The sequence below is a fragment of the Octopus bimaculoides genome, chromosome 15 (assembly GCF_046866305.1).
Source record: "Octopus bimaculoides isolate indiv1 chromosome 15, ASM4686630v1, whole genome shotgun sequence".
Taxonomy (NCBI): Eukaryota; Metazoa; Mollusca; class Cephalopoda; order Octopoda; family Octopodidae; genus Octopus; species Octopus bimaculoides.
Window position 1 is genome coordinate 9,521,939 of NC_142942.1, and position 12,500 is coordinate 9,534,438.

The 12,500-nt window shown below is 37.8% G+C and overlaps 1 long non-coding RNA gene across 4 annotated transcripts in view; it reads left to right on the forward strand.

The window, feature by feature from the left end:
• The window catches only part of LOC149132409 (uncharacterized), a 127,786-nt gene that overhangs the window by 58,878 nt on the left and 56,408 nt on the right, over positions 1–12,500 (forward strand). Inside the window, exon 1 of one of the 4 annotated variants that reach the window (XR_016244415.1) lies at positions 4,491–4,674. The exons of 2 other annotated variants lie outside the window; for them this stretch is intronic. This is a non-coding gene — a long non-coding RNA (uncharacterized LOC149132409). Of the gene's footprint in view, positions 1–4,490; positions 4,675–12,500 lie in introns of those variants that run through there. One more of the 4 variants, XR_016244412.1, reaches the window with a different exon arrangement.

Here is a 12,500-nt window from a genome sequence, read left to right on the forward strand (position 1 = left end):
AGACACACACACACAGATAGATAGATAGATAGATAGATAGATAGATAGATAGATAGATAGATAGATCACGTGATCCACTAAATCGCGTGGTTTCTTGGATCACGTGATCCCGGCGCTGATCTCGGCACTGGAGAAGGCGGAAATTTATATAACAAGAATGCATTTTGCACACAAAAAAAGCTATATGAGAGTTCCTCGCATGGTATCTACCACAGTATAGTTTGTTCCAACAGAACACCCACGTTTAAATAGGGATTAATATTATCTCTTGGTATCAATACTGCCTCTGTCGCTAATATATTGATTTCGACGTAATCCGGCTCTGATGATTACATGCTATTTAATCCATAGCTAGGACCTTTACTGTTGCTACTACTTTGGTCAGAGCAGACCAGGAAACAATGGTGGCAAAGAGGTTGTTCCAAATTCCTCGAGACACTGGAATTCCCGAAACAGGATCTGTCTGCCGGATGCAGTTTGAAGTCATAGTCGGGATGTGTTACATATACTGAGTTGAAATACATCGATTAACTGAAATCATCCAAGCAATTAGTAGACAAAATCTCCCTTCAGGGTTGTTTAAAAATACAGAAACAACCAGGTATGTAACTGCATTAAGATCGATTGAGGGAAATCGTTTGAGCGAAGGACAAAATATCTTGAGGTGTTTGTTTTGGATCTCTGCATTCTGAGTTCAAATCCTACCAAGATCATCTTTACTTTATCCCCTTTCAGACTCACTAAAATAAATCACCATCCCAAAGCGTTTAATTAGGTGGATTAATTAGGAGTTTTAGATAACCTATCTTGCTGTGTTTGTTTCGGCCCTTTGCGTTTTGGACTTCTGGGCCGTGGACTTAATCTGTCGTCTGGTTTAACGCCTCCACGTAGTCCTTGAGGATGCCTTTAGTGGGATCTACTCTACGACAAATCTTCTGATCAGGTCTGCGGGTTGAAGACGATTTTCCCCTTTCTTTCCCTCATTCTTAGTGACACGGAAGAAGACAAAGGGTCATGGGTGTGGCCCTTCCTTCAGTGACTAAATTGTAAAAGTAAATACATTGCAACGGTGTCAGTCCCGCTTATTTTCAAACAGATGTCTTGGACTACATTACTTAGCAGGTTCTTCTTTTCAAGATAATTGGGTATGATTTACAAAGATGTCTTGCTGCTATTTCTAGCATGTCTCGTAATCTCGTAGATGCTCCATCTTTTGCTCGTTAATTTAAGACTTGTCTCCCATCTGTTTAACAAAAAAGGAAATTACATTTTTGTGTCGCTTCTGTGCATCCGTATAGTTACAACCAATAGAAAATATACATATTCATTTCTATTTATAAATATCTTTTTATTCTATATTTTATTTTTATTTTTTTTGCTTTTTGCTTTTTATTCTTATAAATCCAGTATATGTTGTAGAGAATAGCATATTTGATTGATTGGACTTCAATCATTATATTTTATTCATCCCTGGGGAACAAACGGCAAAAAAACGTTCCACGTGGGATTTGAACTGGAAAATAATACTGTTGTCTGTCGCTATCAATGCTAATTGAGTTGACAGACTTTGAGTAGGGGAACTGGCACGGGAATTATCTATTAAATCGACTTCAATATTTGGCTGATACAATATTCTATCGACACCGAAAGGATTATAGGTAAAGTTGATGTTGGGAAGATTTGAACTCAGAGCGTAAAGAGATTTTTTAAAATGTATTATTACGAGACATTTTGTATGACTGTCCGACGATTCCAGCACAGGGCCATCCGGTGTATTTTCGGGCAGACTTGATCTTTTATCTTTTACTAATGTCAATCATTGGACTATGGTCATGCTGGAGCACCGCCTTGAGCGGTTGCAATCGAACAAATCGACCCCAGGACTTTTCTTACGTCACAAACTTATTCTATCAGTCTTTTATGCAGAGCCACTAAGTTACAGGAACGTAATCAAAACATCACCGGTTGCCAAGTGGTAGGTGTCAGACGCAATTGCAAACACACACACACACACACACACACACACACGCACATGTATTACACGAAGGTCTTCTTTCAGTTTCCGTTTACCAAAACCCACTAATAAGTCTTTGGTCGAACCGGGGCTATAGTAGAAGACAAGGTGATATGCAGTATGACTGAGCCTGAAACCGTATGGTTGGGAACCAAACTTCTTACCACACAGCCACGCCTGTACCGTGATACTTATCGTGTCTGGGACTAAATTACTGAAAGTGTGATATTTTTCCTTCTTTTAAGACGGTAGAATATGGTGATTTGATGGAAGGTTTGATTGCTATTTCTAACCGCTCTAGCGTACACGTATAAGCTCTCTCATTGCTTGGACAAAGTAATGTAACCTTAAAGAAACATTCTAGATATTTCTATCGTGATTGCAAAGATTTATCATTAAGTACAATTACGATTTCGCTGGCAGAACAATTGCAAATAATTGCTTTTAATCAATAGCAAACAGTCTTTCGTGAAATGTCAAGCAAAGAGGGCAGTAAGTAATATGTCATTCAATCTGTGAAACCCATTCCTTGCTCATTGCTAACAGATTCTAAGATATCGTCTGATTGTATTTGAATGTTATGTTTCTCGCCTTAAGATGGCGCTGCTCTGGTATGACCGTGGTAGCCATAGTTAAAGTGTAAAGACCGTATTAAAGCCATCTTTCTAAACGTGGTTTCAATGGAGATAACATCAGCACACCATTAGCTTATTGAAACTCGTTCATTTAAGAAAAAAGATAAAAATTTCTTCCGGCACATGGAAACCATTGTAATATTCTATGGATAATCCTAACATTTCTCAGAGATTTTCATCGTCGTTGTCGTCATCATCATCATTAACCTCCTTGTCGTTGTTATTTTTGTAGTTGTTGTTGTTGCTCTTCTTCTCCTCTCCTCCTCCTCTTTCTTCTTCATCTTCTCCTCTTTCTTCTTCTCTCTCCTCTTTCTTTGTCATCTCCTCCGCCTTCTCAGCTCCTTTTTCTCCTTTTTCTCTACTCCTCCTTCTTTTCTCCTATTTCTTCCTCACTCCTTCGCCTTTTTCTCTCCTCCTCCTCCTTCTCCTTCTTCTTCTTCTTCTGTCCCCCTCCTGCCCTTCTTCTCATCCCTTTCCCCTCTTCTTTCTCCTTTTTTCCTTCTACTCTCCTTCTTCTTCATCTTCTCTTTCTTCTTCCTACCCTCTTTCTTCGTCATCTCCTCCGCCTTCTCAGCTCCTTTTTCTCCTTTTTCTCTCCTCCCCCTCCTTTTCTCCTTCTTCTTCTCTCCCCCTCCTGCCCTTCTTCTCATCCCTTTTTCCTCTTCTTTCTTCTTTCTTCCCTCTACCCTCCTTCTTCTTCTTCTTCTTTGGAATACCCGAGGCCAATCTTGATTTACCAGACATCTGACCAAAGAATTCCAAACATAATTATCTCGTCTTTTTTTAAGAGTATCTTGGAGTACACTATCCAATGTGCCATTCGCATTTTTTAAATTGCAAAACTGTGGTGTGAGGGCAATTTGGTTCATATTTCCAGCAAGTGAAGCGATCACATAGAGGCTCCTCCACTATTTTCATATTCGTATTTCATGATTATGTCTTACAGAAGATACCTTTAATCAGATTAAAGTTGGTGTAGTTCTGGATATTGTCTTTCTTGTTGTTGTTGTTGTTGTTGTTTAACCACAGGTGAGCTCAAAATGAGACCACGTTATCGAACACATCCTTTTCTTAGACGGTAGAGTATAGTTTGAGAGAGATTTGGGTGCTATTTCTAACAAGTCTAGCGACCACGTATGTCTCCCTCTCTTTCTCTCTCTCTCTCTTGCTCTCTCTCTCTGCTTTTATCTCTCCCGCTCTGTCTCCACCTTACTCTCTCTCCATCTCTCTCTTCATCCCCTGCCTCCCCATCTCTCTCTCCCTTCTCTCTCTCTCACTCTCTCTCTCTTCATCCCCTGCCTCCCCATCTCTCTCTCCCTTCTCTCTCTCTCTCTCTCTCTCTCTCTCTCTCTCTCTCTCTCTCTCTCTCTCTCTCTCTCTCTCTATCTATCTATCTATCTATCTCTCTCACAGTTTGGTTACTGCTTGTCACTGCTGCAATCGTTTAGTACCGATCAGCTCTTATCGAGCAAACCAATCAACAAAGATATTCTGGCCGTGACCATCCAATCTTTTCCCGATATGCAAGAAGCTCAAGACCACATCCTTTTCAAAGACCATACAGAGCGCTGCGAGGAAAATTTGGCTGCTATTTCTAACGGATCTCTTGATGACCAAGTAGAGTTTCCCTCGTTTACCTCATTAAGCTTTAAGCTTTATATATGTAAATGTGTGTATATAAGTGTACGTAAATCTATGCGGGCGTGTATATGTATGCGTGTATGCAAATGTGTGTGTGTGTGTGTGTGTGTGTGTGTGTGTGTGTGTGTGCGTGTGTGTGTGCGCGTGCGTGTGTGTGTGTGTGTATGTGTAAATCAGAGTTATCTGCTCTTAGAACGATGTCATAATTGTTCTGCTCTGTCATCAATACGTTTAAATGTCTTACAAGAGATAAGATATTTTCGTGATTGGCGCAGTCGTATCAATTTCGTCTCTCTTCTGCCTCTCTCTCTCTCTGTCTCTCTCTATCTATCTATCTCCTTCTCAGTTTCTAGGTCCCTAACTACCAGTCTCTTTATCTCTCAGGTTTGGATACAATTCTTTTATTTATTGTTTTCAAATTTCGGTATCTTCGTAAAAGGATGTGTGCGTGTGCGTGCGCTCGCATGTGTGTGTGTGGGTGTGGGTGTGTGGGTGTGTGGGTGTGGGTGTTTGTGTGTGTGTGTGTGTGTGTGTGTGTGTGTGTGTGAGAGAGAGAGAGATAAAGACACAAAAATATATGTATTGTTGATGTTCTTGTTCTTGTTGACATTAGAAACTATATTGTGGCTATATTGTGGCCATGCTGTAGTACTGTGTTAGCGAGTTTAGTCGATCAAATGGATCTCAATGCTTTTTTCTTTTGTTTTCTTTTCTTTTTTTTTGCTTTTTTTTTAAACTATAGTACTTAATCTAACGATCTATTTTACTGAACCGCCAGAATACGCAACGTAAACAAACTAACACCGGTTCTCAAGCGGCGAGAAACAAACACACACACACACACATACACGCGCATACACACACACTAACGCACACAGAAATACATAGTTTCTAATGTCAACAAGAGCAACAAGAACAACAACAACCAGAACAATAACAATATATACTTTCTCTTTGTGTCTTTGTCTCTCAAACACACACACACACATACGTACACGCACGCACACACGCATACATACACACATATACATACATGATGAACTTTCGTGTTATTTCCGTCTACCAAATTCTGTCACATGGCATGGGTCAGCCTGGGCTATATTAGGTGCCAAGGTGCAGCGCATTGGGACTGAAACCAAAACCACGTATTTGCGAAGCATATTTCACCCTCCACTCCCATGTCTATGCCTTACTAATTCGTCTTTGCTCGTTTTATGGGGATCTTTTTTTCTTTCTCTCAAAGAAAACAGAATATGGTAGGGCAGTGATTCTCATTTCGGACCAGAAGATCCCTGGAGATCCATAAAAGGATACTGGGGACCGTAAACTATATATCTTTTTTGTTTTACTTATTTCAGTCATATGACTACGGCCATGCTGGGGTACCGCCTAGAAGGATTTTAGCCGAACAAATCAGCACCAGGACTTATTTATTTTAGGCCTGGTACTTATTCTATCGGTCACTCTTTTGCCGAACCACTAGGTTACTGGGGCGTAAGCACACCAATACCGGTTGTCAAGCAGTGGTGGGGGACAAACACAGACACAAAGACACACACATAGATATATACAATATACATATGCATATATATACGACGGGCTTCTTTCAGTTTCCGTCTACCAAATTCCCTCACAAGGATGGGTTTATTAGGTCCGAAGCTATTATAGAAGACACTTGCCCAAAGTGCCACGCAATGGGACTGAACATGAAACCATGTGGTTGCGAAGTAAGTTTCTTATCTTGCAGCCACGCCTGCGCCTATATGTATACAACTTTAAAGGATACTGTTTAAAATTTATTATTAATTAGTTATATGTAATTATTCCCTTACATATGGCTTTCCATTAAGAGATGAAACTGGGAAAACGAGTGTGATGCTAGTTAATGAAATCGTCATGTTTCGTAGTCAAGCCTTCCAAAAACCTGAACTCCATGAAAAATTTCATTATAATAAAAAGGCCTGTTGGTATGGAAATCGTTGCAGTAAGCTGTGATCTGAAAGAAATTTAGCTGTTATTTCAAGCAAATGGGGCGACCAATAATATACTAGCGGGGAATAAATCCCAAGTCAACCTTAACCGAAGAAACCTTTGATCAAAAACGCTTTTTTATTGACATGGTGTAATATTGTACTACACAGTGTTTAATGTCTTTTTCTCATTTCTGAGACTTATTGTTTGGTATGAAGTGGATATTACTACTATTTCTAGCAAGTTGAATTACCACGTGGAGCCTTCACTTAGGCTTGAGGCAGAATAACACGTCAGGCGACAAGCTGGCAGAACCGTTAACGCGTCGAAAAAATGTTTTGTAGTATTTGTTCTCTAAACTCTTTACGTTCAAATCCTGCGAAATCAACTTTCCTCTCCTTTCAGGTTCGATAAAATAAAGTGCCACTTGAGTCGATGGTATCGACTTGCCTGTCGGCCTTTTGCCTAAAACAGAAGGTACTGTGTACTTTCACCGTATTACTGAGTACAGTTATATGAACCTTGGGTACATATAGCGGTTTGTTTTGTTTCATAGTTTATGTTGACCGAGTGTAGTACCTTGTAGTGTTATTTACTGTAATTTGTGCATATTTATAAGCCCTGAGGCTTGGGTTATGTATTGCCTGTGTGTTGTCATTGTTACGCTAATATCAGTGACATCGCACGTACTTCTTACATGCTGTTAATGACTTGTTACAATAGCTGCCATTTCAATGTCAGAGGTTAACTAATTCTGTTGAACAAAGTTTACCAACGTAAAATGAACGCGTGCGACTGCGGTCTTGCATGGATAAACACTATTCGATATGATAATGGTATTGCCAATCAATAATAATGAACTTCAATCCAGATATGACACAAGTTGCGATGTTTTTGCTGATATACGAACGGAGAAAGCTTCTGAACGCTAAACAGATTTGTTTTTATCAATGAAAAGTTTGCGTAATGGAGAAACCTTTGGAACTTGAGGAAATTCATTTTAGCAATGCAAGATTTGCGATAATGTCATTGGTTCGTCTCTGAAAGAAATTGATAATTGATGAAAGGGTCAGATTCTAATCACAGCATCAAAATCTAACGGAATCGATTCAATCAATTGTTCTCATAAATTGCGTAAGTCAGCTCGTTTTTGTGAATTTAAGAAAAAGAATTGATTGAAACACAAGGGCAGAGTGCAGAAAACGAGATAATTCAAATGAGATTTATAGCCGGTGTGTTGCAGTCGTCTTAGCATTGTATAAAGATATTAAAAGTATCCTCGGTCGGGTGATATCCGAAGTTTAATGCATTCATTGAGGTCATTCAAAAGATTGAAACGATTTTTTTAATTTATAGATAACTGAGAATAAACAAAAAAAAAAACAAAAGAAATGAGGATTTTGGTGATGCTTTTGTGTAATGCGTTGTTAAACACGTGTATAAATATGGTTATGAATGTTGTTTTGTGGATATAAGATAGCCCCGTCGAAATGTTCTGCATCTGGTAAAATGTTTTAAGGTGAAAAATAAGAGTTACTTTCAGGAAGCATCTAAATCTACGAAAGAAAACTGAAAAAAATTCTTTGTAATTTTCAAACATGTTTTTGGTGGGGGGGTAAGTCGATTACATCGACTCCAGAATTCAACTGGTACTTATTTTATCAACCTTCGAAAGGATGAAAAGCAAAGTTGACGTAATTTGAACTCAGAACGTAACTTCCCGAAAGAAATGCCGAGCGACATTTCGTCCGATGGGCTAATGATTCTGCCAGTTCACCGCCTTAGGAAACGGGAAAAAAATGATAATGAAGATTCTGCAAATATTTATGAAATTTGTTTAAAACATACCGCAAAGATCAAAGTAAAACTCAGCAATGTTAACATTAAGAGGCAAGATGATATTGACAATCAAAGTAACCATAACGGAAGTTTGGGACTGATTTGAACAAACCAAAATTAAGAAAGTGTAACATCAAAGCGAAACTATTTTATGGATCACTCTTTGGAATTTGGGGGAAGTTTGATGCATTAATGGAAAATGATAAAAGCATAGAATTTGTTTTGTGGATGTCATTGTTACTGAATGTAAAAAGAAAAATGTTGGCTTGCCTGGTATAAACGTGTCGAATGTTCATAGTTCAACATAAATGCATGAGGTATAAGATTCAGGGCAATTGGGACATTGAGAGGTTTTAAGGCTAACATTCTTCTGAAAGGAAATATCAGGTCATGCTATTTTGAGGCGATACTATTACCAATACACATTAAACTATTAGTCACAAAGAAGCTGCAAAAATAAAATGCAAATAAAGTAATGAAGGCCTTTGAAACGAATCTCTTCCCGGAGGGAAGTAAATGGGTCTCTCTTTTAGTGGCTGTGCCAAAGCTAGATGGAAATCTCAGAATATGTGAAAACTCTAAAGTAGATGGACATGAAAGAATTTGTTTAGATTTTTATCCAATTCCAAATACTGAATCGATATGTTATTCGCATTCTGGTGTGAATTATTTTGCTAAATTGGATTTAAAAGGAATATATCAGATAGAAATTATGTTCTGAAGCATAAGAAGTTAATACGATAAATACACCAATATTTTGTTGTCGTTGTTACTGTTTTAAAATATATGTCTTTCATATGGAATTAAAATAACCAAACATTATTTCAGAGTGTAATAGAACGTATTCTTCGAAATGTCATTGATAAAGATTTTTTATCAAAATGATGCGGGCATTAATGCTAAAACTGTCAAAAGTCGACATGTCATAGTAGAAAATATAAATATGTTAGAATTGACAAAAATTGTGATCAACCGAGTTAAATCTTATTTAGGAACTGGCGAATTATCATTTTCGCAGAAATAGACCGACAAAGAAGGGCATATCGCCAAGTCAATGTTTAGCAGCGCTAAAGCCACCATGGGATAAGAAACAAATGAGACCTTGCAAATGACATGATTTACGAAGGAATTTCAAATACTACATGTTGGTGCGTTACCAGGATTGGTATTTATTAATAATATTGGTTTGGATGATAATATTTTATCTGGCATATTTAAAGGAATTTTTAATAAGAGGGCTATTGTTTCTTTTGTTGAAAGACCGCATAAGTCATTGAAAAATAAGAGTTGAAGTTGATATTTTAGAACGAAGAATTGTTTCACCAACCTATTCGAAAACGATGTCATTCTTGTAAATATACACTCTTTCTTGCCGAGCTTGGGCAACTGGCGGCATCGTATACTCTGCAGTTACGTTAATGTACTCTGCTTCATTACATGTTCTTGGTGGTTTCTCTGGGTCTGTGTCGCAAGCAAGAATCCTTCAGATTCAATTATTCGTTCTACGAAGGCGGCGAGCTGGCAGAAACGTTAGCACGCCGGGCGAAATGCTTAACGGTATTTCGTCTGTCGCTACGTTCTGAGATCAAATTCCGCCGATGTCGACTTTGCCTTTTATCATTTCGGGGTCGATTAAAAGTTTTGAGCCTTGTGTCTAGAGTAGAAAAGAATTGCTATTGTTGTCTTCCCTTTATTCTCAAAACTATTAAGCCTACCAGCCTCTCTTTTCTGTATTTGCTGGCTTCCTTGAAAGCAGAAAACAGGTTTTTCTTTTTGCTTATTTTGTAACTTTTTGTTTTCCTTTATTTTTTTGCCTACATTACTCCGTAAGGAACGTAAAGCTGATTTCTTGGTTTTTACTGAGGCTTATATTTTCCTCCCTGGACAAAACGCCGGTCCGTCGCAGGCTTACTCATTTTTACCAGTTGAGTGGCCTGGAGCACAGTGATATGAAGCGTTTGGCTCAAGAACAACGCATCGCCCAGTTCAGAAATCGAAACCACAACACCCTAACCACTAAGCCATGCGCCTACACAACTTAATTTACTATTTTACATTACTAGATATTTTTGTAGTTCTACAGAGGATATTTTGTAATTTTCCAATTGCATAAGGCCCCTACCTGTCTATACTCGTGAAAAATTTAATCTTTCTCTGTTAGATAACGAGTAGAGAATTCTAATAAGCAGTAATTATTTCTCTTGCTTCTCTGTCAAGTCTTGTTAATATCTTTAGTGTACAGATGAAAATAATATAACATATTACTAGAAGAGTTATAGTGTTGATTCCTATTACCTTGGCTTATGCAGTTAACTCTGTTTGATTTATTAACGTACTGCCTCTATAAAATACTTCCCGTTCTGAGTTCAAATTCCGCCGAGGTCAACTTTGCCTTTCATCCTTTCGGAGTCGACAAAATAAATGCCAGTTGAGCACTGGGGCCGATTTCATCGGCTTACCCCCGAAATTACAGGCCTTGTACCAAAATTTGAAATCATTATTATTATTTAAGGCGGTGAGCTGGCAGAATCGATAGCCCACCGGGCAAAATGCTTAGCGACATTTCGTCTGTCTTTACATTCTGAGTTCAAATTCCGCCGAGGTCGACTTTACCTTTTATCCTTTCGGGGTCGATAAAATAAGTACCAGTTGAACACTGAAGTCTGTGAAATCGACTCATCTAAAATTGCTTCCCTTATGGCAAAATTTGAAACCATTAACCAGAATTTATTATTATTATTGTTATTCTTATTCTTATTTTTCTTCTTATTATTATTATCATTGTTATTATTATTATTATTATTATTATTATGATTATTATTATTATCATTATTATTACTATTATTCAGTAGTTTTATTTTTATAACGTGCTTTCACTTCACTACCGAGCGCAGCTCTGTGTGCCTTGGGTATGTGCTGTGGTTTGCTGTGATGCTCTTACGGTTACTGTATATTATTATTATTATTACCATTGCATGTTTTCACTAAATAATCGTGTACAGCTCCGAGGATCTTTGATACGTTCAATGTTTTGTTTTTATACGTCTTAATCATTCCCAAGACACAATACAAGGCTTTTACCATGGCGTTACCTCCAATAATCTTACTTGTACTGCGTGCATTCACTGTACTACTGAGTGCATTTCTGCGATCCTTAGGCACACATGATGTTTGACTGGGTCTTGTTTGGTTTCATGATTTCTATTGCATTAATAATATTCTACGCAATTTATGTGCAGTGCTTAATAATGCCAAAGCTATTTTCTGTATGTTGTAAGAGAAGTTTTGGCTCTGTATGTGTGTGTGTGGGGGGGGGGGGGGTGCATATAGTTTAATCAATCCCAAAACACCTATTATTTCAGGGATTGTTTATGCTTTTAATCCCCACATTCTGATTATCTCTATTTCCAGATCTTAATATTTCTATATTGTCTCATGGGATGGATGCTTCGACTAGAAGGCACGTCTTTTTTTTTTCTTTATAGTCTTTGACAACAATATCCGATAGATAAGCCTTCATTACCGTATATGTGCAGCTAAACATATACCAAATTAATCATTTTGAGAGAAATTTTCTGGTTCCTGTATATATCTCTCCATTTTCTGTTGATATTTCATAAAGCCTTCTCGTTATTATTATTATCATCATCACAATAATATTATTGTTGTTGCTATTATTATTAAGGTGCCAAGTGACAGTAACGAAATAGCATTCAGTAATTTTATATTTTACAACGATCTATTATGAACCGTGCGGTCGTTAAACTGTTTTCATTTCAACGTTGCGTTTCAAATCTAACGTAATCTAATATACTTTGTACGAGTTAATTGTTGTTACCTTATTTTACGTCTGAAAGAACATGGAGTAAACAATGTACTAATGAAGTATGTTTGTTTGTACACAAATATACACCTACATATGCGTACATGTGTGTGTATGTGTGTGTGTGTGTGTATGTGTGTGTGTGTGTGTTTGTGTATGTGTATGTAAACCTCGTGCCTTTATACTTCGACGTCATTAATGTTAAAACTGCTTTAACAAGAGCTAGAGGAAGGCTCTTTAGCAGTTGTTGACAGCAATATTATGGATCTCAAGATTGCACGTACTATTATGGCGCTCTACGACAATACCAGGTATACCTCAGTTAGCTGATGGATTGATGTGAATTCTGCATTGGCCTGGGACAAGGTCACGTCCTGTCATTCACTTTTTTCAATAAAACCTTCTTGCGATTGGCCATGAGATAACACAAACCATACTAAAGCTTGGCCGTCACTGAAGAGTTTTTCATTCGTATATAAGATATGCTGACAACATAATCCTAATATCCACGGTCTTTATAATCAGAAAATATCCTCTAAACAGTTAAACGAATCATTTACAAAGCGGACACGAAAGT